Raw genomic sequence first — 26178 nt, forward strand, 5'->3', positions numbered from 1 at the left:
TCAGGTCGGTCAACCACTTGTAGCGCTCTGCTCACTTGTAGCACTCTGCTCGGCTCTTTGGGTTTTGACGCTGGTGATCTTTGCCTCCCTGGATGATCATTAACCTTGTAAACAATGGCTGGAGATGTATGCTGAGGTAAACCCCTGCTGACAGATGGAGTGCTTGCTGCAGCTCTGCTTAACTTCAGAGGAGTTTCCAGCCCTTGGATGGAGCCATGCAGCTCACCAACTTGTCCGGAGCTGAGCTGCAGTGTGGCAGTGCCTGTGATTCTTATGTTGGGAGATGGTGATTGGCACTGAAGTGGCAGGACAATCCTTGTAGGGGAACCCGTGGTTGAATCTTGGAGTTAAAAGCAAACAAGTAACAAGATTTGCGGGTGAGTAGCTGCATTACCATAGAATCTGTCTGCTGACTCTCTGGGCAGCTGGTCCTCCAAACGTCAATAGGGCACCTCAGGGGGAAGTTTACGTGAACGTCTTTTATTTATTTATTTATTTATTTATTTGCTTTGAATACTTAGACTGCGCAGGCCACCTTGCTTTTCTGTTCTGTTTCACCTTTATGACAACATTCCTCCTAGGTATCACTGATAGCTTCTGTTACTAATATCCATCTACAGAAACAGAACACTCTTGCCTGCATCCAGTCTATCTTACCTGCTACTGTCCTTTTAAAGCGTCAGCATGTCAATGTAGCTGTTAGAATAGTACCTTTGGAGCTTGTAGATGGGCTGTCTCAGCTGCTGTCAAAGCTAATTTGCCATTTATGCATAAGTACATGTTGCCTGACAACTTCTCATTTGCAGCACCATAGCCTCTCCCTGCCCCTGTAGCACTGAGCTGTGGACTCTCCCACTTGTGTCTCACCAGAGCTCCAGAGAGGGGGCCCTGGGCACCATCTGGACAATCACATGTGCTGCTCTGCCCCATGGCCCAACAAGCAAATTTCAGATCTGAGCTTCACTGACTGTGATGTTTCTCTAGTAAGTGCAAGAAGTAATGCCATCCAAGCACTGTGGCACTGCACTGAGCCTGTTTAGCTGAAGGCTGGCATGCTGGGTGAGATGTCATCCTGACAGTAACAGTGATCCCAGCAGTTCCCTTCTCCCTTATAGCTGCCAGCTTCCTGCTGCTAGAGGTGGTTTTGTTCACTTTGATCTTGTGGATAACACCCTATTTATAGCCTTAATAGAATGGCCCTCTGGAACGTCTCCATCTTTACTCTAATTCTCTTTCCAATTTTTTAACAGTTTGGCAATTATCTTTCCCCTTCGCATCCCTTCAGCTGACCTTCAGCTACTCTCTACTGTACCGTGGTCAATTTGCCTTCTGAGATGCAGTCATCCCAAATTTCTTTCCCCTTTTGTACTTGCACAGCACAGGAGACCTGACTCTTCTGAGGGGGTTACTTGAATTTTTAAAACTCCATTACCTTGTACCAGTTCCAAGGGAGTAATTTCACCTCTGCATGAGTCCGTAATCAGAACAGGCTGCTGCTCTCTATCGGCACCAGGCAGATGAGCCAAATGCGATGGCCTTGTTCTGTCTGTTCAGCCAGCTGCATCTCGGCTTCTTAAAGCATAACTGAGCTGTTAACAGCACAAACAGAAAAATGATGCTCAGCAAACTCTAAACGCTTGATCGTGAGCACACATCTGCCAGATCTGATCATTCCCCTCACACTTACACTTTGGGTTCTGCTACCTCTTTGCAGCCTGAGAGTTTTTAAGCAAAGAGATTGTTTGTTTTTTCAGGCCACTGTAAGAGAATGTAAGTACTTGTTTTCCTGCAGGCTGTGAGCTGCTGCCAGCCCCCTCGCTGCAGCCCTCTCCCCATGAGAGCAGTGTGAGTTTCACCAGCCTGCTGACTCAGCAGTTCCTGTTTCCACAGCTGAAGTAAACCACAGGGGCAGAGGACAGCAGGGTGAGAGTGTAATGTAGGCCTGCAGAATGTTGTGCTGCTGTTGGGTGAAGGACGTATCTTACACCTCTAGAAAGTCTGCTTTCTTGAATGGTGGCATGTGAGATGTTGCCTTTGAAGTCACTGGTAGTTTGGCACATTAGGAATGTTTGTGACAGCAGCCACTTTTAAAAGGTTGCTGTACATGGTCTCAGTCACAATACTTCATGCTTCTATATGCTGACTAGGGCTGGATAAATTCTAGAACAAACTCTTGGGCTGCAAATTCCTCACCACTTTATTTCGTTCCCTTCCTGAAAAATGGCAGCTCTGTGTTTTGTCCTTGTTGTGAAATTGGAGCAAAGTCTCCCAGGCTTCTCTTGTGAATGAGGTGTAGATATGGGCTTGTAACAGAGCATGTGATGGAGCTAAGCAAGGATGTGGCAGGTTCACGTTACCACAGTGCATGAGAGGCTGACCAGGGATCAAGACTGCAGGGGAGCTCGTTGTTAATGGCAGCACTGTGGTGACAGATCACTTGGTGGACTCCCCAGAAGGGGAGGACACTGTCCTTGCAAGGGCTGTTACTACATCCCTCGCTTCTATGCAGACCTCCTCCACATCTGGCTTGTAGCAAACAAACACCTCTGGGTGAGGTCTTCTATATCCCATAGAAAGCTTGGAATAAGCACACCAATGCTGTTTCTCTACTACCTAGCCAAAAGGAAGCTGTTTGCCTGTATGTGACTTCAGGACTGTTTTCAACTAACTAATGACCTACATGCAGGAAGCAGCATTTAGGAACCCCATGTGGATTTGTGAGCCCCATTAGAGAGCTTTAGGTCTGTGGGTCCATAAAGGCAGTAAGCATAGAGTACCTGCAGTTTTCCTGTTTGTGAGCTCCATAATTTTTGCTCGCAAACTAATCTAGGTCACGTACCCAGGGCAGAAGAGGGTAGAGGAAAAAAGATAAAACCATGGTACCTGTTTTTTCTGTCTTGTACTGCCCCAAGCATACAATGACACAAAAACTAAGACATGACCTACATAAAAGGCTGGCAGTGTTTGAAGCCTTACACCCAAAGCAAATCAGCAATGATCTGGTGAGCATATCGCATTGTAATGCTGTCTTTGCACCTTGTAATCTCTTGGTCAAAAACACAAAGCAAATTGTAAGAGGTTGGCTCAGCACATGGATCGCTCAGCCTCTGACCTTGCTGGGACATACTGCAACAGAGGAATGAAGAACAAACTCCAGCTCTTCAGGACACCTGTCCATAACATCCGTGTTTTAGATAGTGGTGTTATGCAGCTGTTGAGCTGAACCGTGGTCGTGCACAGGCTAAACAAAAGCAATGAAATGCCTCCAAGATGTGGAAGGCACACAGGATGAGTACTGGCTCCAACAGGCACCCACAGTTACACAGCTACAGCCCTGCTGCCCCACAGAATGCAGCTCTATCCCCAAGCTGCTCCATCGCTTATGCCTTAGGCATTTTTCTATTCCAGAGTTCGGCATTGCAGCCAAAGACATTTAACAGAAGTTTTCTTTCTAGTTCAGACACATTTATAAGGAATAGGAAGCAGCCTCTATCACTTGACTGGCAAAGCCATTTCTGTGCGAGTTAATTGAGGTAAGAAGCACACATCCCTTCGGAGGCATCATGTGGAGAGAGGTAATTGACCTTCCCGCACCTCTGCATAGTTCGGATCTCAATAGGGATGCAGCGAGTACCTCTGTTCCCACTGTTTAATGACGCCTGCACTCCTCTGCCCGCATCCCTGCCGTGCCACGGACGCTCCCCAGCCCCGCCGGTTGCCATCACGGCACCGAGGGAGGTGACGGGGCAGCCGGGACCGGTGCTCGGCCGCGACCCCGTGCAGCCCGCAGCACCAGCCGTCCCGCAGCGCCAGCCGTCCCGCAGCCCCTTTCCCCGTCCCCACGCACCCGACCCCGTCCTGCCCGCTGCCCGCCGCCCCCCGCCCTGCCGTTCTCCGTCCGGAGCCGTGTCCGCGTCCATGTGCAGCTCGCGGGGCTACGGGGAGCGGCGCCCCAGAGCCGCAGCGCGGCGCTTCCTGCCGCTATAAATAGCGCCCGGCCCAACATGCCCCGGCCGCGCCGCGGCTGTAGCGCCGCCGGCTGCCGCCGCCTCGTCCGACGGAGCGCGGTAAGGGGCGCGGGGAGCGGGGCGGGCTGTGCGGGGCAGGGCAGGGGCTGTCCGGCGCTGCTCCCGTCCGGCGCTGCTCCCGCTGCGCCCCGAGGTAAACAAGGCGCGGCGAGCCGGGAGCTGCAGCTCGCTTCGTGCCTGCTCTCTCTGTCTCTCTCTTTTCTTCCAGACTGCTCTGTCTCGGGCTGGGACGCTCTCTGACTTCTGAAGCTGTTCCTGCTCTTCCTCTGTGCGCCCTGCTGGCATCCCTCCCCACTTTCCTCTGGCTTTCCTGCGCTCCCCGGGTGGAAGGATGGCGTGGGACGAGGCCCGGCCTCCGGGAGCACCCCGGTCCCTCCGGGCCGTGGCAGCCCGGGGGGCGGCGGGTTGTCGGGACGGCTGGGGACCGCTCCCAGCACGTGTCCCCGAACTGCGGCACCCACCGCGTTACATCGCGGCCGCCAGCCCGGTGGGTGCAGCGGTAATACGGAGCTCGGGGCGGCGAAGGGGGCAGTGCCCGAGGGTCCTGCCCTCTGAGCGGGCGTTGTTGAGTAGTCTGGCTTGCAGACCTACGTAAGCAGCCCTAAGGTGTTAGGGTAGCCTTCCTCCAGGTTGTATGGTCCTACTGCCCTGTGCTTCCCGGCTCTTCAGGAAAGCCCCTCCTGCAGGGCAGGGCTGTTCCTCCTCTGCATGTGCTGCTCGTTGCTACCACATGCTCTCCCTGGGCCTCGGCACCGATAAACGGCACAGAGCTCAATGCCTGTCCAGGAATCTGCAGTGAGGTAGCCTCAAGTTGTTTTGTGTTTATTTTCTTTCTGTGGTGATCCCTTAAAGAAAGGGCTGTAACTGGGGGCTGCTCTCAGCCTTCCTGGCTTCCAGAGTGTGGGCAGCAATCTCTGCTCTTCACTCACACCTGCATGCTGCCTTCTTCCACCTCCATCTCTCCCTGTCCACAGGCAAGGCTTGGAGTTCTTGTGGTAGTATCCTGCCCTCACTACCTGTAGGTATCAAGCTGAGCAGCCCTGGCTTAAGGAAGGGTGTGAGAGGTGGCTGTGCTGGCAGTGTGGCCGTGGAGAATGTTGTCCTAGTCTCATGCACTGGGCAAAGGGGTGGATGGTGGTGCTGCTCCTGGTGGAGGTCGGAGGACCCTCTGCTGTGCGCTCCTCTCCACTAGAGCGGGGCCTGGAGCGAGTGAGAAGGAAATGCAGCTACTGCTGTGCTGCTGGAGCACGTGAGGGGAGGGAGGGACAGGGCGGTCCAGGAAGAGTACAAGAAGGCAGTGAGTGGAGAGAACACACTTACATGCAGATCGTTGAAGGGTTCTGTAGCAAGGGTGACAGCAACAAGCATAAGACTGGGAGGTTGTGTCTCTGAGTCCTTGTTACTACCCCTCCAGAAATGCTGCTTTTAGCTCCTCTGGTGCTGTGTGTGTCCTGGGCTTCTCAGTACCCTCTGACCTCCCAGCAGCACGTTGCCCTTAGCTCATCCCTGTGCATGGGATGGCTCTGCAACTCCTCACACAGAGACCAATGTTCCCGCGGCTGCTTCCTTGGGAATGAACGGGGCTGAGCTGTCCCTAGCTGGTCTCTGGATTTGACTGGGTGTACTCAGGCAGCTCACAGCAGAGCTGAGTGGCTGCTGTTTCTGCCCTCCCTTATCTCCTTCTGCTGCTCACCTGCCCTTGTTCTGTGTCATAGTTATCTGTAGGGTGTGCTGATGGGTTCAGCAGTCCAGGGTAATGCTGCCTAGAAAGGACAGGGGAAAAGGAGTGGCTCTCCTAGCCTGGGCTGCCTCTTGCTCTGATAGTACTTGTGTCTCTCTGGCTGATGATGCTGCTTTCTATCTCTACTGAAATTGCATTGCTCTCTGTGTAGCATCAGGCAGCAAGATGCTGGCTGTGGGGTTGTGCTGCTACAAGATTGCTGTAGCTGTTGTTTGTATTTTCTCATATTATTGGGAAAACCAGAGTTATTACAACATTGCATCAGGATATTAATGCTTTGTCTCATGCAGCAGAGGCAGAAATTGAAGTGTTCCTTTAGAGGAGTGAAAAGAACAGTTTCCTACCTACAGCCTTCATACCAGGTGCCCTCCAGCCTTGTCAGTGAAGGTTGCTGAGTTGCTGATAGCTTTGTGAAGGAAATGCTTTTCAATATTGCTCCCTATTACTGACAGTGCAATAAGTTCTGACAGCCATTTGCTTTTTGCTTCACTAATATGAGCACGAGGCTTTTCTTGGAGGAGGGAGAGAAGGCATGTTGGTGCTGTCTGATAAATGAGGACAGAAATTCATAGGTTTTCTTTCACATCACACTTGATGTTCTTGGGGTGTATGTGTGTATATAGGCATGACATTGGTAAATGGTCTCTGAATAACCTTTAGAAATGTTCTGTGCTCTTACTACACTGAATCTCCATCTGGATAATTGACTTATGCTTAGGAACTATGAGAAATAAGGAAACAATGGCAAGGGTAGGGGGTATTTCTTGACAGTTTATGCTCTTGCCAACATGAATGTCTTAATTGTGGAAAGTTCAGAACAGTACGAAACCTTGTGAAAGTTCAAATCTAGTGAAATGCTTCTGTGTTCTTGCTACAGACTTCTCTTATTCTTGGCTCTAATGCAAATGTTTTTTCTTCATGTGGTGCACTCTGACACTTGGCCAATGGCATCCACCACCATGAGGGATGGGCAGGTCTCCTGGTTTGGAACCCATGGATCCAGCTGTGTTTGAGCTGGGGAGGGTGGAGGCAGCATTCCTTATATGGGGAGAAAGGTGAGGATGTTGGAGGTGGCCAGAAATCTTCATGAGAGCCATTTGCTTTTGGTGCTGCTGTGTAACTACCTGAGTGCTAGTTAGCTTCTGGCCTCACAGGTATATACATGGAAATCCATCTGTTGCTAAGTAATGACTGCAGAACTGTTGGTCAGCAAATACCCCCCCCACCCCCCACCACCCTGGAGATGAGGGCTCTTTCAGGCTGGTGCTGCTCAGCCATGCTGGCCTCACAGAGCAGCTGTGCTTGGGTCCTCTCCAGCACAGGTCACTGCAGTGCAGTGCTGGTAAGCTCGGGCATGGGCAGCAGGGGAGCAGTTTCATCGAAATCTGAGATCAAAGGCGTTCAGAATAGAAAGCTTCCTTGTTCCTGGAAGGAGATGGACGGGAAGCACAAGGAGCACTTTGAGAATCTGTTCTGTAACTCTAAACTCTGCTGCAACCCCTTTAGGAATCATCTACGTTTGGATCCAATTGCACATAAGTACGGTTTGAAGTGGAAATGTTTTGCTTTGTACCTTCTTAAACTACTGCCTTTGCAGAAGCAAAGTTCTCAACGTTTAAACTGCTTCTGTGGCACCCATGGTCTTTGCTCACACCCTGTGTGTGTGGCTCCTGCTACTTCCCTCCTAAGGCTGAGGCCGGGTGAGCAGCACTCCTGGCTTCTGCGCATGTGTTCCCAGAGGGACCTCCTCTGAGCTGCAGCATCTCTTCTGCTACGGAAACTAAAGGGAACTCTTTAATGGGAAGTAATATAGAGGCTCCTAGCAGCTTCAGCAGGCCCCAAATAGCTTGTGCATGTTTTCCTTGTGATAACATCAGGAAGTGGGGTGATTCCCTCTTCCTACTCCTCATTAGTGTTTTTGGTGAATGCTGTCCTTCAGTACTGTGATCTGTTGCTGTGAGGAATGGGCAGAGCCGAGCAGACTGCTGTCCTCTAGAATATATGGGATTAAGTGGTCTCAGAATATCTGAAAATGGCCTTAAAGTGTGAATAAAGTCTTCTAAAAGCAGTGTGAGTAGAGAAGCACAGTGTGGGGAAATGGCTTTGCCTGAAGTCTCATAGCAGCGTGTCAGTAATAGTGCTGGGAAAGGATCATAAATCTCTTGACTAGTGGGCTGATGCCATTGCAGCTAAAAGACTTTACCTTTAAACAGAAAAACTTCTTGCCTTATGCAGCTGCTTTCAAATGGCTGAACAACAGAATAGCAACCCTCCCTCTTCCCCCCAAAACATAATGTGTGTGTACATATATATATTTAATCTGTCACTTAGAGGGATTTTTATATGAACAGTTAATTACATTGTCTTAGGCAACACTGAGAACATCAGATCTGGAGAAGAATTTGTGAAATAAAGACAAGAGCTGTAAAGGAATTTTTTTGCATGTGATGTTATTCCCAGTTTGCTGCATAACAATTAATGTCTTCTTTTTAAGAGAGGACGAGAGCAGAGAAAACTGCGTGCTGAATTCAAGTTTGAATCTCTCATTGTTTAAAATAACAAATCACTTGAAGAAAGGTTGTTGGTTTTGTTTTTCTAACGTGGAAGCTGAGGAAACAGATCGGTACTTTAGAGAGTACGATAGAAGATGTTAAGCAGTGAGTTAACTGCATCTGTGTTCCAAGTCCAAGTGCTACGAACAAGGCTCCATTCAGATCTTCAGTTATAAGATTTATGCTGAATTCATTATGCTGAGTTTGAATTCTGTTGGGAGAAGAAAAAGAGAATCATAGGAGATCTGTTAAAAATCCCTGTTCCTGTTTTGCTAGCTCGTTTTGTGAAGAGATGAAGCAGGGTTCTCCTTTTCCATCTCCCTGTATTTGTCTTGCACTTACACAGGTCATCTGTTAATTATTAGCAGCTGTGAAGCTATTGAGTTACATAAGTATAGCTAGCAGTCAGCAGAGCCTTGCATCATTCTGCAGATCTGTTCGCTGCAACAACAGATAGGTTTTGTAACTTGCTTGACACGGGTATCAAACTATTCAAGAGAGCATCAGCAGGCATGGGAGGTCGGGAAATCCTTTAAGTCATAGAAATGAGGCACAATAATGTGCTGTTGTCACAGCAGCGTGCTGTGCAGATAGCACGTGTGTTGTTGGCAGGCTGTGGGGAGGGCTGTGTCAGGTTGATCCCTGACAGCTGAGCTGCCAGCCACACAGAGCAGGATTGTCTGGGCCCAGAGATGGGCATTAGGAGCAGAGCAGGTGTGGGGGCTTTGGGGCATGTCACAGGTTAGCCACGCTCTCTGATGTGACTGTATGCAGCAATCTGTCCTCTGTGTTAGGGACAGCTTCTTTAAATCCAGAGAGTGCGCAGCTGGGAATTGGAGGTTTCTCAGCCATGGAACCGTCCCCGTGAAGGAGAGTGTGCTGGTGTGGGCAGCCCAGAGCTGGGTTCTGTGTAACGGGTATGTAACGCTGTCAGCACACGGTGGGATTTGGTTAGCAGCACGAGTTCCTTCCCACAGAACCTTCAGGGAATACAGAAGACTTAATCCCCTGCAGTTCTGGGTATTAAGTCACAGACTGTGTAATGAGCTCTCTGATCCAGGCTTTGATTTTTGTTTTCAGATTGCTGTCGTCTTGTTCTCTGCTTTGCTGGTTGAAAGACCTCTGTAGGCTAGAATCCATAAAATGGTGAATGCAGTGATATCAAATCTGTAAAAAAAAAAATGCAATCTGTTACATACTTGTTCTCTGGAATTAAAATGATAAAATGAGTTACAGGAAATAGGGTGTCCTTCTGGGTTATAGTCTGTGTTAGTGGCTCAGATCTGTTCCCTGACACAACAAGGCAAAATAAGAGTTTTCCTGAGCTTCCAGACTCTTATTTATTTATTTTTAATGTAGCAGTGTGAAGTCTGAAATTCAGTGCCTTAAATCGGTGACCTCTGGTGTGAGAACAGTGGCTGAAGCCCCACTAGCTCACAGTCTGATGGCCTCTGAGATACACCGGGTGCTCTGCACAGCCCTCAGGTCCCCCAGCAGCCTGGGGTCAGGTGAGTGCTGGGAGGTTGTTGTGGCAGCACTGTAGGGCCCAAGGACACTGGTGCCAACTGAGATTGCCCTTGTACAAGCAGCCTGTGCAGAATGGTGCTTAGCTTGTAACTAGTGTCAGCTAGGTCACTTCTTATCACTATAGGTGATTAAAGGGAAGGATCTTCTTGGAGGAAGGGCATGAATTGGTTACTCTTTCCCTCTGTCTCCTACATAGGAAATGCTTCTTAGGAAACAGCTAGTATTCTTCATTAGGAGAAGAAATGTGTGGAAACCCTTCTGCATCAGACATGCAGTAATAAGCTCTGCTGTCGTCCGTTTCTCCATCTCCCCCATAGCAGTTGCTTTGGTCACTGCTCTTCTCAGGTCATGATTTGCCTAGCGCACAAACAGCCTTAGTTGTGGCATTTCTTAAAGCTCATCCTCCCCTCGCAGCTGCCTTCAGTTTGCATGGTCCGTGGCTTTCTGTTAGCCTCACCTCCTGGGCCCTTATCAGGCTCTCTCTAACTTGTGCCTCATCCAGGCTTTGGCTTTTTGCAGTAGAGTGTCTCCTGTTTTGTTCTGGGTTGTCCCACATCTCCAGCAGTCCCTGCAAGAGCAGGGGAGTTCCTGCACTGTGCCTGCAGAGCGTCAAGCATGCTGGTTACAAGCTGAACTTCATGTCAGCCTGTTCTCATCAAAAGTGTTCCAGACGGGGGCAGATTGTTTTTACAAAGCACTTCGCTGCTATCTGAGCCTCCTCTGGACAAAGCAAGAGGCCCAGGATATTTCCAAATGTTTGTATGTTTTGTATTTCCATGCAGGGAAAACCAGAAATAGGGGGTTTTCTTCCTTACTTTCACATTTGAAGTTAATTGAGGCCGTTTTTAAAGGAAGTATCAAATGTAAACCATAAGGGGTGTTCTGTTTATGTTGTAAGTAAACAAAGCCCTTGGTCATGCACATAGTGAGTCTGCATGACTCGATGTATTTACCTTTTTGTCTACATCTCCATTCAGGTACATGTTCCTTGTTTGTTTGTTTTTATAGTCATATATCTTGCCTTAGCTTCAGGACTTCTGAGATAGGGATGCATTTTCATAATGTTCTGTAAAATGCATTTTCTATCCCTGTAGGATGAAATGAAATGCAGATGATAGCAATATACTGGGAAGGAATATGTACAAGTATGTAATTGTTAGACAATATAGTTCATCTGAGGCCACTGAGGCAGTACCTACCAGAATACACTTTCCAACCACCCCAGACTGTTGCTACTTTGAAACTGAGAGTAAGGTATTAAGCATACAGCTTTGTTTGACAGCAGCTGTGGTGTTGTATTGGAACCAGAAAATCTTAAATGGGAGGCAATCCTAAAGTTTTGTTTCATACTAGAGAGCAAGCAGCAAACTACAAGGAAATAATCCTCCTGTTAACTTTCCTACTGGATTTTTCAGGTACAAGTTCTGCTTTTGTGCTGAATACATTACATTCAGGGTGTTCTTAAGTTTCAAGGTTGTTTTAGAAGTATTCTGAGTGGGTAACTTAATTGAAATAAATAATGCAGGATTTTTGGATTTAAATTTCAATTCTCTAAGTGCTCTTCAAACTGAAGAATCTTATTCTGAAAAGTTACTGCATACTTACTCTTACTTGCCCCCTTAAGAGAATCCAGAGCAATACTTAATTCCTCATTGTTTGTTTTTGCTTTTCCTAGCAGATCTTTACAGGCTTGATATCTCCAACACTTACTGTAGCTTTCTCTTTTCCTTTTGTACACGTTTGTGCATGCTGTTTGGAGATGGAGGAAGACATTAGCTTCTATAGGGAACTAGAAAATGGGATATTCCATAACTGACAAACTGGTCAAGTTCCTCCTTTATTCTTCTAAAATGTGCCAGTTGTTTGGCAGAACAGCCCTGGTAATGCGAGTGAATTGCAGGGTAAAAGCCAGTTGGATGTCATCATGCACAGTACTTAAATGAGAACACTGAGGGACATTGTGCTTCCAGGGCAAAGAACTGTCATTGTTGTCTTCTGCTTTTTGTTACTTCAAAAGTTTGCCAGGAAAGTTTCCTCTTAGGAGCAATAACAGAGTTTACAGTTGCTTACAGTAAAAGTGGTATAACACCGCTCTTTGCTTAGGCTAGGAGCTTTTATTCCTCTTGCTAGAGTGTTTGTGCGCTGTCTGTTTGCTAATCAGTGAGGCTGATTGGGCATTAAAGAACTCGTGGTTGTATACCATGGTGTTATAACAGCTTCCAAGGCCTTCCACTGTCTGCTATGCAGAGAAGCAGATAAAAACACAACAGAAAAACCCTGCAAGAAGGGAAAGTAAAAAAGAACATAGTGTTTTTTACCTTCTTCCTTTTATCTAGAAGAGATAAGGAAGTGTCCCACTGCCATTTCATAGCTAAGCATGACTCCGTGCCCTAGGAAGTGAGGAGAGACTAAAAAACCCTACCAGTGAACTTGTGAAATGGCAGGCAGGCAGTGGCACTCCTCTGCCCTTGGTATGATGCAAGGTCACTGCAGGATGGCAGTGCTGGAACAGGACTGCCCTGAGCAGCATCAGGGCACCTCTTCCCTGGCTCCACAGGCTGTTGTCCCTTTGGCATGTGCATGGCATTGCTCCCTCAGGTAGGGATGGCTGCTTATGTTTGGAAATCAGGAGAGCTTTCTTCCTGCTGCAAAGCTCCCACAGCCTCAACGTCTTCTAAGGGCTTGGGCTATCACTGTCACGTGTGACTGTTTGGAGTTGGGGGCAACTACTGTCTGCAGGCACGTTTGTTGCAATGCACCTCAGCTCTATACAGTAAAAGTATCATCATTTATGGTTTCACTTCTCTGTGTTTAGTTCTGGTGTGTCCTGGTTCCTTTGTTTCTCAACAGAGCATGTGATTCTGGTAGTGTTGGAGTTTTCTGTGATGCACACCAGTGCAGGATCTCTGACCTGTCACCAGGGAATTCTGCCTGATGTAAAATGAGGGACTTTTAAAATTGTTCTTAAGGGTATAATTGTGGAAGTAGTTGATTTGACAAGTGTTCAAAGGTCTCCAAAACCAACATTCCCAAGAGCACCGCAGTGCACTGACTTTCTCATTAGAAGTCAGGAGAACTGTCCCAGTTAGCAGCAAAAGGCCTGAAGATAAATATGTCACAAAGTTTACCTAGCTCCAAACTGCTAACAGTGGAACCTGAAGCAGGAGCAAACAGCCTGTGTAACAGCTGCCATTGCCAAACCCCTGCTGGCAGCACAGGAGGTGGCTGCATCAGCACCTTCGGGCTCATGCAGCGTGCTGTGGTGCACAGCATCATCTCCCTGCACTGCCTGATGGTCCTGCTCTATGACAGGCTGGCTCTGCTGGGACATGGCCCACAGGCAGGTGGCTTTACCAAAATGACTAAAAGTGATTAAAAGTGCAGTTATAGCCTTCTGTAGGATTTCTGCTGTTTGAAGCTAGAGCACTAAACTGCTGCCCCCACTTGTACACTCAGCTGTTGATCCTGGGGGCTTATCCTGTCTTCCATATGAGGCAGAGGGGCTACTTTGTGTCTGGGTGGTGCAGCCTCCTGATAGCAGCTGGGTTGCAGCAGTACAGGGAGCTTTTAGGTCAGCAGTTTATCTCTAAGCCTGTTGTGTTGGAAATAAACATGAGTGTTTTCTATCAGTTTTTGTGTATTGTAATTACAATAAGTTGTTAGTCCTAAGTCTACAATGGTTCCTGCTCAAAACAGCATTAAGGAACTTCAGGCTGGAAGGCACTGTGGAGCAGCCAGGTGATGGATGTGGGCTGGTGCTGCACCCTGATGGCTCCAGGATCACTGGGCACAGTGAGCTCTCCTGAATGTGGCCCCTGCACTACACATTGCATGTAAGTGAGGGGCAGTGGCAGCACTGACCTTCCTGAGCAAGCAGGGAACTTCAGACTCAAGGCTCATCTCTGTGTGCATCTCATAGAGCCTGAAATTCCCTGTTAGCTTGGCTGTAGTGCTCTCCTTATTCATAGTGATAAACTCCATTAATTCCTAGTTATAGCACAGATGATAGTTAAATGAGAGTATGACAAGCAGTGGGTATATGTATTTGTAAATTGAGCCTACCTTGCTCCTGTTAATTCTTGAGTGAACATTCTATTTTGATTAAATATTAATGGAAGAAAAATCCACGATCCCATCTTGTATATGATGTGATCTTGTTCTCCTTGGCTGTGTCTCTGGTCAGTATGGAGCTGCTGGCACTTGGACCTGTGCAAAGAGTGACAAGTCTCATCTGCTACACAGCAGAGGAGCTGGTACTGTTTTATAATCACCCAGCAAGTATGTACAGATTCTGATCTGCATCTATATTTGGCATCTAGAGGCTCCTAATGTGGAAAATACCGCCCATGGGAAAAATGCAAGAACTGGACTCAAGTTCCTGCTCATGAGGACTTACTTAAAAAACAAACAACAAAATAAAGAAACAGACATGAGTTTTGGGAAGGATGCTGCTCCTGTAACGTTGTATGCAGGTCTTTACTCCACTGAAATAATGCCAGTAAATACTCCTGTATTAGCCTGCTACTTATTAGCTCCCTTTCTATTTTTATATTTTTTTCTATTTTAAATCTCCCTAAGAAATCAAATGGTAAGAATTCAGAAATTAATAGCAATTTTATGTTGTTGTTGTTATTATTATTATTATTAATATTATTATTATTTGCAAAGCAATAGTTTGTTATGCATTTTAATAATCTGAAATTTATAGCTTAAGCTCCAATTCACACAGGCACCTTTAGCTACAGACTTTAGGTGATTTCCAGAGAGAGGTTCCCTACTTTAAGAGAAAATTTAGGCCTGGTGCTGGAGTGACACTTTGATACTGCATGGCCATGTCAGATGGAAACCTGGTCTCATCAAAAAATGCTCTTTTTGTGGCTTTAAAATGTGTGGTTGCTGCAGCAGATCATGATTTCTACGGTGCAGATTTATTTTGCTTTGTTCCCCCGTGTGTGTGTGTGCATGCGCACAAATGTTGATGGGAAGCTGAGTATGAAGTATTACTCAATTTAACTGTGGTTTTTGAAACAGTATTTTCTACTCAAATAACCACGTATATAAAAACTCTTCATCATATGGTTCATACCTGAAGCTTCATAAACTTTGACATTCATGCTAATAGCTGAAGACAAATTGCTCAATAATAAATATCTTATCACCGTCATAGGAGTGTTCATATATTGAGAAAGATAATTAGACAGTAGGCATGCCTCTGGTGAGGTGTAATACATAGTTCTGGAAAAATGGCTAGGCGGCTTTTACTGGGCAAAAATTGTTGAAAATACTCTTTGGAAAGACAGCAAATGTTTTGTTTGTCTGTCTGTTGTGTAATCTCATATTCTTTGATCAAGTCCAAGGGAGGCCAAGTCTCAAGGTTATTGTGTGAAAAGGCCACGAGCTGAGAAATGAGGTATTAAGTGATATCAAGTATTATTAGCAGCCAGCAATAATGTTCCTTTTATTAGGAGTTTGCTTGTTTGTTTTTGTTCCTCTGAACAAAGTAGTTATTTGAATTCTCTGTACCGATGTGAAGAAACTTCTACAAAATAGTTATCTTCTTACAGATTTATCTTGTGATTGCTTTATCCTAATTAAGGAAGCAGTGTAGGACTCTTCCTCAGGAGTTTGTTAATATCAGTACTGCCAGGGGCAGTGGGGGGCCAGACAAGAAAATCACCTTGAGAGCGTGGTTTGTCAATTTAGTAGTTCTCAGACAAGTCAAGAAATCAGTAGGCATTTGTAGGCGTACTGTGTTTTCTTAGTGATGGCTTTTATTTCCATGGATGTCTTCTGAAAGGATAACCTGTGAGAAACAAGGGCAATAGCTGAATATGTAACATCTCTCACACATGGCTGTTAGTTTTGCGTAGACTTGAGAACAAGAGCAGAAAAGAAAATAATTTTGAATTTTCCTACTTTTTCCAGATTCCTCTTCAAAATTGCTAATATGTCAACATAGGGAAGAATTGTTCTTTGTCAGAGTTAGTCACATGGTAATGGCATTTTAATACCTAAAATGACAGCTGGAATCAGATTTGGGGTGTGAGAAGAGAGAAAATCTTTTGTAAGACTGTTCCTTATAGCAGTGGGCAAAGAGGAGAAGAGAATCCACTTCAAAAGTAAATGCTTAAAGGAAAGTAGAATCATTTCTAATTGTGCTACTGGTTTGCTTGCCTTTGCATTTGTCATCTAGATGTAATGATGGTAAAAACCCAGTACCCTAGCTGGTTGGAACTATTTTTGCCTGTATTCAGAAGTGGGGAGTTTCTTTGCATTAGGGGTTTTGTCCTAGAGTTTGTTGTTTCTGGTTTTAGACAGGATGGGAGCAGTGTGAGAAGCTTTCATCTTCCCCACAGATGGCTATGGAGAGGGAAGTTTTGGCCATAAGATTTTGTTATGTCGTACAGGAAGGTCAAGATAGAGTCCCTTTTCTTTTTTTTCTTTTTTTTTTTAATCTGATAAGATTCTTCCACCATTGTTACCTCTAAGGAACATGCAAATATTCCGTGGTTCTGAGGAGACATAGTGGGCACCATTAAATATTTATGCCTCTTTGCGAAATCATGCTGATGCCACCAGGATAGCGAGCTCTATATCACACATGCTCTAATTCACCCTAAACACCCACTGTTTACTAATCTTCAGCCCCCGTCTGTGCTGATAATGAGGAAGAGGAAATGGAAACAGCAGGGATTACATGCTACTGAGAAGTCCCAGTTTCCATGCCTCGTTGTAATTCTTTCAACAAACTCTTGCTGACTGTGCTCCTGCTTTGAAGTTTGAACACCTCTGTGTTACTGCTGAGCTCTTGTGATTTGGCAAGCGGATTTGGGATTTTTGTAGTTGTTTTAGCAGCTCCATATGACTGTGTACTCAGTTGTGCTCACAGGTGTTAGGCCCATTCGAGGTCAGGAGCAGTACAGATTGTATTGCCCAGTCACTGGGATGTTAATAGCTTGTATTTGTTGGTGACAGGTACCAGATGGAAAACATACTTCACAGTATCCACTGTGGTGTGTGTGTACAGATATGGCCGTATCAGTGAGGAAAGTGAGATTCCATATAACAGATAGTGCCTGTTTTTGTAAGGCCAGTGATGTGCATGGGTTTGAATCATGGCATTTAGCATACTCTATTAGCCTGTATCACCTGGACAAGAATCACCAAATGTGTTGAGATGTAGCTGTGCATGTTTATAATCTAAGCCCTAAACCTCAGAGCCCATGGATGCTTTCTAAACCCCATTGCTGTCCCAGGACAGCAAATTATCTGTGTAAAAGGCCCTACAGCCACAACCATTAGCATCCTGGTGTCGTTAATTGGTCAGGTCTCTGTGCAACTTACTATTGCTGCTGGGGTGGTCCTCTTTGGTAAATCAGTCCCTGTTAGATTCAGTCACAAGTGATGGAGAGTCAAATTAGAATCTTAAAAACAACTTTTGCCATTTACAGTGTTATGGGCACTTCATTAGTCACCCAGGTGTGCAAAAGGAAGAGGTTCAGGTGGGCTTTCCACTCAGATTAAGTGGTTTTGTCTCATGTAAACATGAAGTGCAATGCAGCATTAACTTCAAGCAGTTGGTTTAGCACCTAATAGAGCTAATGAAAATCCCAGAGGGGATACAGTCCTCCAAAAGGTGCCAGCCTACAGATTTCTTATCTCTGACAAGGACAGGGAAGTAAATGGCCAATGAACAGAGGACTTCATTTGCCTTCCTTCCTGTTGCAGTGTTCTGTGGTCAGAGCTGACAGATCCCTTGGTGTTCCTGGTGGCCCAGGCACCAAGAACCTTACCAGAACAGGTTCTGTGGGGGCTGTGTGGGCTCAGTGAATCCCCCACGTATCACAGAACTGCCATGTGCAGCCCCAGTGAAGGCCATGGAGCCACAGTGAGGTGCTCTGGCTGGAGTGAAACCCTCAGAAGACACTTCGCTTGGGTATGGCTTAAAAAAGAGATGGTTAGAGTTGCTTGCTGAGCAGATGCATTCCCTGCATCTTAAACAATGTGGAGAGGGATATACAGGGGAGTATAGAACTACTTTTGCCCCATCAGAGGCTCCGAGCACTGCTCTGGCATGGTGCAGTATATGTCATGATCCTCATGCAGTGTTAACATGTTAAAAGTGATTTTGTAAACATTGCCCCTTGAAAGAAGGAGCAATAAACCGTCTCTTGTCGGTGACAACTGTTAGCCCAGGAGCTGCTGGGCGAGCAGCTGAAGATGAGTACAATAAAGCAGTGTGTTGTGAACAAACACAGTGACTTCCTGAACTCTTCAACTTCCCTTCTGTGCCTCTGAAGCCTAGGGTCCAGCATATAATGGCTCTGCGTGCTCAGCGCCAGAAAGCGCTTAAGCAGCATGCATCTCACGGTGCTCTCAAGTGTCTTCCAGTGTAAATAATGCCCTGATCTCTCTTTGGCCAGTTGGCCCTAAGTTGTAAATCAGGGCAGAGCAGGTGCATCTGTGGACACATTTGAACGTGCACTCAGACAGCAACCACAGGAGCTCGGAGATGCATGCACAAGGGGGCTTCTGTGTGCCCAAAAAGTCTCTTTCATTTGTGTGTTTCTTTTTGTGTGGGTCTCACCTGCATATTTGCATTTAAAATACATATGTCATTTATTAGGCAGATGTGATTTGGGCAATATGTAGCTGCAGTAGTTCCTTAAATTTGAGAGGCTTTTACTGGTCTTAACTTGTTATGCTTCCTTTCTGGAGGTTGTCTCTCTGTGTTCATCTGTATCTTTTATGGTTTTGCCAGCATGCAGGGAAGTTGGAATTGTCCTTCCACGGTTGTTGTAGCAGAAGTGCAGAACTTGGAAGCCCATAAAGTCCCACTGCTTGTTGCTGCCTCTTTGCCACAGCTATCTCCTTCTACCTCTCTGTGGGGAGGAGGATTCCTGCAAGCTGTTTCCTCTCATTTTCCATCAGAACTGGTCAGATTAACCACAGATCGAAGGAATTGGAGCTCATTTGGCTTGTTTGGTTGAAGCAAGAAGCCTGTGGAGAGCAGGCCAGGAGGTGTCCCCACCTGTAACTGGAGGCTGTACAAGACAACCAGGTCTTCATCTGGCACAGTTCAATTTAGAAGATGACATTTTTAGTGGAGATCTTGTAATATACTTAGGAGTTGTATAAAATGCATCAAACAACATGCACAGGAGGATCCTGTATTGGTTCACTCTGGGCTTCTCTGTGTAAACTGTAGGTTTGCATTGCAGCCAGGTAGCATTGAGGCCAGGTTTGTGCAAGCAGCTGTTCCCTGCTGACTGATAGTGATGATACCAGGGATTAAAAAAAGAAAAGTCAAAAAGTCTTTATTTCTGAAGGCTAGATCAGTTCCTTGATTCCAGTGACAGACTAACTCTGTAAACGTACTCATCTGATCCATGACTTTACCATCCATCTTTTCATGATCTATGTTCAGGCCTGTGTGTCCCCTCCTTAAATGACAGTATGTGGATACATACTACTGAGAAGAGAATCGTTGCCATAAGCCCTTTCTCTTAGGGCTGGAACTCCTGTGAAAATTGTTTGCCATGTTCTAATTAAAAAATATTTCTAGAAATTGACACTAACTACAACTATTCAAAGTAGATACATCAATACTTTACCCCTTTGACAGCCTGGTCAATGAATGCCTTGGACTATGATTTCCCATGAGTGCAGTGTAATTACATTCTCCACTGTTGAGTTTTTTTCCTCTTTAAAAAGGAGGTGGGTGTTGAACATACTGTAATAGAATCACATTTAGGATTTGGTATTAATACACAAAAGTAGTACAAAAAGGGCCATTGAATTGTGTAGTGACTCAGAAGGAAATGGAGGAGGGCACTTTCTGCGTATGCAGAAATGTCAGTGGTTGAACGCTGACATGTCATGGGAGCAGAAGTCTCTTAAACATGCTGTATGAGACAGCTTCTTCATTAGGTTTTAAAAAGTAAATGAAGCAAGTGTAGCAAGGTGCGGTGAGGAAGCGTAGGGTCATGTGCTGCTCTGCAGGAAATGAGATTGAAGTGACTGGGGAAGTTCAGAGCTCCATGACCTCCACCAAATGCAAATAGCACAGGTTAGTCTTTTTAAAATACCTTTTAACCATCCTAAGTGGGAAGTTCCACGTGTGGATTTTCTCTGTTTTGGTGGGGTGGGGAGCTAAGAAGCTGTAAGCATGGTACTTGTGTTAGCAGCTAGCGGGCAAGGTGAGCTTTGCAGCAGGGCCTTACAAAGGCAAAAATAGGAAGAAGGTTTTCTGTGAGTTTGTGAGAAGTTGGGAGCCTGCCTTGCTATTTGATGGCAGCGTGCAGCTGAATCCTAGTAGAAACACAAAGAATATCCGTGGCTTTTCAAAGATACTGATGTGATCAGTGGATGACTGCTTGATTCTTTTATTATTTTTATTTTAACAAATTAATACTTTTCATTACAGCAGAAGCTTTGTTCATTTTGGCTGGTACTGAGTTTATAGCTGTTCTATTTGATTTTACTGATGTAGTCTCTTTTTAAAGCTTTTTCTCACTCTTTGTGACATCTGTTGAGGAGTTTCATCTCAGCTCTGCTGTGCTGGAGGCTTTTTGGCCTGGGAGCGTCCTGTGTTGAGCAGGAAATACCCTGGTTTGGTGCTGCAGCACTCTGAGCTCTCACAGCGAGCACGTTCAGAGGGATGTATGTTTTATATCCCTATGCAAAAACACATTAATTATTGTTAAATGTTACTAAAAAGTTGTGATTAATTAAAATTGCTGAACGTGAAGTTGAAGTGAAAGTTGAAAGATCAACTTCAGGATGACAGAATATGGAGTATTTTAGTAGTACTTTACAGGATCTGAATTAAACCTTGCAGTGGAGGTTTGGTTATGTTTACTATGCAACTTTCCATCTCTCATTCTAATGGGAGAGATCCCTGGAAATGAATGAAAGAAGGAAATCTTTTCTCTTATGCATATGAACTTCAGCAAAAACATGGTTCTTCATCCCATGAGGCTGGTTAAACTGGCTGGTGCCTGGCTTTCATGGGCCCTATAGCAGCGATCATAATATGAATCCCCTCCCAGCCCAGTGCAGGTGCACATGCTCCTGGCAGAGTATGGGGGTAGAGGAAGTAGCGCAGGATGTGCATGTGGCCCACATCAGGGACAGAGATGCTCTTACTCGGAAATTGCAGGGCCTGGTGTCTGGGCAGCATTGTGGAGCTTGCTGTTAAGTTTTGAGCTTTAGACTTTTGCAAGAAGCAGTCTCTGGCCTTTGCTGGGCCCCTCTGCTTCTGCAAATCTAGCGTGATTGGTAAGGAGTGCCACAGTTCTGTCCCATAGCAGTCTTTCTGCTCTATTAAGATTTCTAATCTTCAGCTCTGTATTACTAAGAATGTAATTTAAAACCAATTTATTAAAATCCCACTGCAGACATTCTAATTTCAACCTAATCCTGCTTTATAGTGGTTCATCTCATACAGATTAGGGGTTGTTTTAAGCTACATACAATGGCTTGTAAATAATACATTTGACCTTCCACATGGTGGTTTATACTAGGTATTTGAAACTGAATTCAAAAGTAGACTGGTACACTTCTCTAAATAAAGATAGCCCCTGGCTTCTCCCCTTGTACCAAGAGAAAGCCCAGCCAGGACAACAAGAGAGAAGGGACATAGGAAAGGGGGCTCCTGATGGGCCCCCTGCACCAGCTTGTGTTAGGAAAGTCAGGGCAAGAATGTTTCTTTCCCAAATAAATTAAAAAGGAGATCTGCAAAAAGAGAAGAGGGAATAAGGAGTTCAGACTAAACAAAAGGAAGTAAATATGGGTTGGAATAGGAGAGAAGGAAACCAAAAGAAGAAAGTAGTAAAAAATGGAACCAGATGGGGACATGTTCTGTGCTCAGGAAAATAAAACTGTTCTTTCACTGAATGTGTGTGTGTGTGCATGTGTTCACAACATCTATGGAAGAAACATTCCTTTTTCTGTATGTTTTGTTTTCTTTAATGATTTATTTTGGTTTCTTTCCCTTGGGCGATATTACTGTAAAACTTGGTAAATCTGAGATAGTTGATTTCATCTAACTGAAGCTTTAAAGTTCCCTTAGATCTGCAAATAAACAGAACAAACAACACTCACGATGCCACTTTAATCACCAGCCAGCTTTGCTCCCCTTCAGCTGCTGGGCTGCAGTGTATAGTTGGCTTTGTGTCCATGGCGCACGTGGGCCCACAGCTCTGCGTTTTCCTTTTCTGCAGAAGGAAAAGTATGAGTTAAGGTGTGCAACTCCAGCTCATGCTAACCCAAACTGTAATGGCAGCTTTTAGCAGGCTCCCCGTGTGGGTTTTATTTCACCACACAGTGTAGGCATGAGTTTCATACTGGTGAGAAATTGGAGTCTGGAGACTTTGATCTCTAAATGTACGTAAATCCATAAAATGCTGAGCAGTTACTATTCTTATACTTTCTTTTAAATTGACTGGGTTGTTAAAGATGTTTTGCTGTTTATTATTAAGTACCTTAGATGGACAAGAGTGTCTTTTTGCTACAACACAGTTTGCAGTGCCTCCCACAGACATTTTGCCAGCCATCCCCTCCTCCCTCCCCCTCACTTGAATGGAATTCTGCGAATCATTTCTGTAGTTAGCTGTTAAAACCATCCTGAGGTTGAAGGAGGTTGCTTTTACTTTTATTTTGTTGATTTGTTTCAGCTTTTGCATCCTTTTTTTTTTTTTTTTTTTCTAGCTTAAGCTGTAGAAACCTCTTCCTTACTATGTCTGTTGGCAAACCATGGCTATTTTAAGAGGAACATTAGATAACTCCAGTCTTCCCACCATATTCATTCACATATGTTTTTAGGATTTTCTGCTTTCATTCTGCCACTCTAGACACTGCCAGCTCTCACACAAAATTTATACCTACACAGAGAAATGTACAGCAGAAATGTACCCAAGCTTTATGGTCACCACCATTTGCGATTAATAATGGATTGTTTCTTTCTTCCTTGCAGGAACAGCCTGGGAAATGTTGCTGCAATCTAATTAGCTTCAGCAGGTGCATTCTGGAGTGAATTTTCAGGCCTCGTGTTCTGCCCAAGCATCTCTCCAGCTGCTGAGGAGGTACAGAGCCTTGGGGTCTGCATGGGGAGGAGCGGGGAAGTGTTACTTCATGAGTAGCAATGCGGGAAACAGGTCTCCAGCGTCTGTAATCTCCACGCTGTGAAATGCCTATCACAGTCAGAAGGCATAGAACCATCTCTTAAATAATATTAAAAGTGTCTGTTTATATTGTGTTGGTTGCAAAATCTCATTCTTAGCAAAAGCCTTTTTTTTTGCATGGTGGAATTAATGGCAGTGCCAGTTTGATGTGATCCCATGTGGCACACCTATCCTAATGTCAGATTTAAGTGCCTTAGGTTATTCCAATTTTCCACCAAATCCACAAGCTTTTAACACATCTGGTGCTTTTTATGCACTCAGTCACACAGGGATAGCAGTGGAAGGTTTTAAGGCTTCACAGGCGGGGCTGCTGATGGGTGATACGGTTTAATCAAGCATCGTGAATCTGTAGTTGTCCTCATCTAGAGAAAATAGCATTACGTTTGAAATCTGCACAGTGAAGGCTGCGGTGGGATACTGGGAAAAACTTCATTAACCCCACAGCTAATGAAGTGCTTGAATAGGTGACTGAAAGGTATTGTAGAATTTATATCACTGGAGATTTTTAAGAAGAAGAGAAACAAATACCTGCCAGGAGTGGCACAGAGGAAGAGGAATGATATATGTGCTCTCTTCCAACCTGTATTTCAGTCTCCTTGTTAGCTAACTTTATATTTTGCTGGTTGGTGTTTTTTCTAAAGGCAATGAATGTTGAATCATATGCGTGGTATCATATTCCATGCTTTGCTTTCTAGGGAAACCAGGTGTCATGCTACTCCTGAGTTTCTTGAGATTTTCTGCTTTTCACTGTAGCAGCAGTAGCTAAAGAGAGTTTGTTGTGTGCTGTGGAAGAGTATAGAATTATCACTAGCAGCTGACAAGGTCTGCTCCTGGTGTGAAAGGGGTACCGGGAAAGCCAGGCTGTGCTGCTTTCTTGAGTGAAAGCCAGAGAACAGCTCGTTTTTATCATGGATCTCAAAGCTCTGGTACTAACAGTGAACTTCACTTTCACACTGGCTGTGTAAAACCAGTTTGGCTTGTATTGATAAAAATTTTCTAGTGGCAAGTTTTGATGGATCAGGGCTCATCTGAAGCAGCATTTGGCTGCAGGCTTGGCTCACATAACAGGCGCCTTGACAGATAGAGAGGAAAACGGTGATTGATGCAAAATCATTTGTTTGAGGATTGCCAGTCATCAGGGCTGCAGTTGAAGAGAGAACGTAGACTTTATGAGAGTAATAATGTCTTATGACCTGATAAAACCAACACAAAGCTTCCTTCCAGCTGTGGATTTGATCCAGATACAAAAGCTTGCAGAGTTTCTACATATGAGTTCTGAAAGAATTCTTTTTGCTAGAAGCTTACGGCCTCACGTTTGCAGTGATTCCTAACTCTACATCTAATTGCTAATTCTGGTCTTGGAAACAAGAGATGTTATGACTATTACTTCAGTCTGCCATGTGCTGAACTTAGTCTCCAAATTTACTGAAGCCTGGTTTAGTTTTGCCCCACATAGCTGACCAAACCATTCAGACAGATTGAACAGAGTTTCAGTTATGTTTTAAAGGATTCAGCAAGTGTGATGCTGACTTTAGCTTGGGTTTAACAACTGGGACAGCCACTCTCGCTAAAAGAAATTAAAGGGGAAATTGGCTGCCAACCCCAAATACCAGCTGTGTCAGGGCAGCTGCCCTGTGCAGACCAGCTTGGAGCTTTTTCCTCTGAGCTTTTGGTGGATTGGTATTAATGAAGATGAATTTGAACAGTCACAAAGAGTAAGAGGACCTGTCAATTAAATATATGCTAACAAAGGAAATGCAAGTATTGAATGGATAGTATGTGGATGCGTTTGGTTTTGTGGTGATGTTCTTTTCACAGGGATGATAAGCCATGTATATCTTTTCTAGCACCAAACTACTACCCTTTATACAAAAAAAAAAAAAAAAAAAAAAGGGTTGCTACAGCAACCCTTATGGTCTGGTTGCATGGTTTCCTTCTGAGAAGGGCACTGTAGAATGTGCTCCCTCTTTGTTTAGGGGAATATTGGCTAGTGGTTGCTGTTAATCCATGATAGACACTGCCCTGCCTTTTTTTTTTTTTTTTCTCTCATCAGACATCAGAACCCATTCCATTAATATTCACTCTTTCCAGCTTCTCTTTGCTCACTAGCTGAGTAAGTACTTGCCATCTGCAGCTGTAAAAAGTTGTTTCCAAAGTGAAATAAAATGGAGCAAAGACTTCTATAATCAGAGACGTGGAGGAAAGCAGAAGGGTATTTTTGACTTCATTGTCCTTGGTTGGTTTGGGTTTGACTTGTGCCAGACTTTAAACAAGTCCCCTCTACAGAACCTTGGGACCCCTTACTTGTCCCCATCTTTGTCCTCCTGCTGCCAGCACTGGTGGCACTAGCTCATATGAAGTCCCTCCCAGTACCGGACAGTGATAGATTTGGGCAGTCAGTGTGAGAGCTTTGTGATAGGGACAGTGTGGTAACTTCCCATTTGTCTCTATTACTTTCATTTTCCAAGTACACAGTATTAAATACTGCAGTACACCAACACAAAAATAGAGGGTTTAATCCCTCTCTAGGTAGAACAGGGAACCTAAATTCATAGGCTGAGAAGTCTTTAATATGATGTTAGAATTGCTCTGTGCTTAAAAGAACTGCAGACTGATACAAAACAGAACTTATACTTTGTCGTCTATTAGATAATTGCCAAAATAAGTAAAGAAGCGTATGTCATAAATAGAGTCTTCAGAAACTGTACTTAATTACGGAGCTTTTAACTGGACAATGAAAATGTTTGAATAAGTATGGACAGCTTAACTGTGCGCCCTGGCTGTGGGTGTTTAAATTGGCATGATCCACTGCAGATGTGTCCTGTGAGTACCCAGGTGCATATGTGCAAATTTCATAACCCTGACATCAAGGCTGAGTCTTCAGTTGAAGTGCCAGGGGTAAACACTGAATCTGCTGTTTGAGTGTTATCGCACCTCATGGGGCTTTATTTCATGCAGTCAAGTCCTGCTGCAAGAGTAGAGCAGGCTCCAAGATGTGCATAAAAACAGCTTTGCAAGGCTGTTTTGAGTTGAAATTTGTTATAGCTGTACTCTAGAAAGTGAATTAAAAGGTAATTGTGGTTGGTCGGTGCTCCAATCTTCACTTAGCTTATGGTGGTTAAATGTGAAGAATTACTTGTATTGCT

General features: G+C 45.0%; 1 protein-coding gene across 6 annotated transcripts in view; it reads left to right on the plus strand.

Annotated features, from left to right (window-relative positions):
• Positions 1–55: 55 nt before the first annotated feature.
• WIPF1 (WAS/WASL interacting protein family member 1) overlaps positions 56–26178 on the plus strand; it is a 52775-nt gene continuing 26652 nt past the window's right edge. Inside the window, exons 1-2 of one of the 6 annotated variants that reach the window (XM_032445965.1) lie at positions 56–377; positions 22825–22933. The gene's annotated coding sequence lies outside the window, so the exon portion shown is untranslated. Of the gene's footprint in view, positions 378–3936; positions 4162–4200; positions 6825–6847; positions 13682–16343; positions 19918–22824; positions 22934–26178 lie in introns of those variants that run through there. The other 5 variants (XM_015868421.2, XM_032445962.1, XM_032445964.1 and 2 more) reach the window with 5 other exon arrangements.

The sequence above is a fragment of the Coturnix japonica genome, chromosome 7, assembly GCF_001577835.2.
Source record: "Coturnix japonica isolate 7356 chromosome 7, Coturnix japonica 2.1, whole genome shotgun sequence".
Taxonomy (NCBI): Eukaryota; Metazoa; Chordata; class Aves; order Galliformes; family Phasianidae; genus Coturnix; species Coturnix japonica.